Source organism: Furipterus horrens, unplaced genomic scaffold (genome assembly GCF_987537825.1).
Source record: "Furipterus horrens unplaced genomic scaffold, mFurHor1.1.pri manual_scaffold_1, whole genome shotgun sequence".
In the NCBI taxonomy this organism is placed as follows: Eukaryota; Metazoa; Chordata; class Mammalia; order Chiroptera; family Furipteridae; genus Furipterus; species Furipterus horrens.
Genome location: NW_028327171.1, coordinates 128743608 through 128745499, shown reverse-complemented (window position 1 = coordinate 128745499; position 1892 = coordinate 128743608). Strand labels below are relative to the sequence as shown.

Sequence of the window (1892 nt, the reverse complement as noted above, 5' to 3'; positions counted from 1 at the left end):
TGGACTGAAAGCAGTTATGATGATTTTTATTCATAATTTATATAAGACACACAAAACTCAAAATTTTGAGACAAACAGTAAATATATTATGTGGTAGATAGTAAATATTTATAGAACTTTTACCCCAGTCTCTCTAAAATTGACAATATAGCAGCTCAAAGATTATGAGGAAGCAATAAATATTAAATACCAAAGGGAAGCAGTGGCTGCCTAATGGCTCCCACAGCATACAGTCGATCTTTAGTAATGATTCTTTTCCAGCCGAACCCAGCTCCTGAAGTTCTTTATTGGTACTATTTTAAAAAAGCTTTAATGAGCTCTATTCCACTTTGATCTGGGAAGGAAAGGAGAGGAAAAGAGGGGAAACAGACAGATGTCATCAGGGATCCTGATGCAGAGGGATCCTGGAACATGAAAAGGGTGGCCTCACCCACCCCCCCAACAAGCCACTGGTCTGATGTTGCCAACTCACAGAAGGGCCACAGCCCAGCCTGAGGGCCTGGCCTATGTGGAAACAGTTGTTACCTGAAGCCTGATGAATGACCCCAGATGCCCCAGTCAAAAAAAAAAAAAAATCTCCACGACTATTTCTTTATCAGATTGACTGGCAGATCAGCAAAGAACATAAGGGAATGGGAAAGCAGCCAAGCAGGGAAGCAGACCAAGTTGCCCAGAGAATGTCATAGGCCACCCTAAGCAGAGTGGAGAAACTGGGCAGCAAGACACCTTCCTGGAACCTCCTAGCCCTTCATGTTCATACACACAGAAATGACCTAGCATATGAAAATAGCTTACTTCCTGAATAAGCATTATGCATCAGATCTTGCATTAGGTCCATTATGTGCATCATCATCTTTAATCTTATCACCAGTTCAGTGAGTTCCTTTCAGCACCTATAATTAACAAAGAAAAAACTGAGGCCAGAAAAAGGCAGTTACTTAGGTAAGACCGCACGGCTGAAACATTTAAGAGCTGGTTTCAAATTTAGGCTAACTCCAGAGCTCCCCTTTTCAACCAGAAACTACTTCATACAGCCTTTTCTTCCAAAGAGTTTCTTCCTCAGTGGAGGGACAATTCGAATAATCAGCGCATCTTGCTCTATAACAAGTGTTGTTGTTGTTGTTGTTGTTTTGGGGGGGGTTGGTTCGTGGTGGTGGGGGTTAGTATTTAGGATGAAATCTGGGACAAATGTGTAGCACCAGTATACTATGCAAGAATACCAGCAGGGAAATAAAAGGATGATGGGTAGGTGTTTTGCTTTATCTACATTTCAGAGATGATAGTTAACTTTTGATTGCTTGGGTGAGAAGTGGGGAGAATGTATAATAGTTGATATCAACAAATATACTTATTTAGTGTCATTACCAGGAACAAAGATGCCACCTGGTATCTCATACCTTGTCTTCAGGAGGGCTTGTTTGACTTGATTTTCCTCTTCATCTTAGAGAGACATGAGGTTGCTAAGACACTGCGGGTAAAGGAATTTGTGCTGTAATTGCTCGTGTAGACCTGACACAGCCCTAGAATCCCTGGTTCTTCATTTCTGTTGAATCATTCTCATAGGAGCACCAAGGGTGTGTTGCAGCAATGAACCATAAAGGGGTATTACTGGGTGTGCCATGACCATCCATCAGTGTCTAGTTGACTGGCTGATTCACTTGTGAGGCCAGTGACTGTAGGGAGCCACAGTGTGCTTGGTAAAGATGAGGCTGAAATTATTCCCTGACTCTCTCTGAAAGAATCACAGTGAGGGTTAGGGTTATCATGTTAAAAGAGAATAGGACAATTATGGCTACAAAATCAAATTACAAGCAAAACCCTGTTAACTCTTGGTATGGAAGCAAAATTTAAATGTTAAATTATGAACTCTACTTTAGGGCTATGCTCTTGCA

General features: G+C 41.4%; 1 long non-coding RNA gene across 1 annotated transcript; it reads right to left on the bottom strand.

The window, feature by feature from the left end:
- Positions 1 to 215: 215 nt before the first annotated feature.
- Positions 216 to 1464, bottom strand: LOC150021908 (uncharacterized). The gene is made up of 3 exons (XR_016509116.1): positions 1398 to 1464; positions 796 to 893; positions 216 to 334 (listed from the first exon to the last, which is right to left on the bottom strand). It is a non-coding gene; the product is annotated as an uncharacterized LOC150021908 (long non-coding RNA).
- Positions 1465 to 1892: the final 428 nt, after the last annotated feature.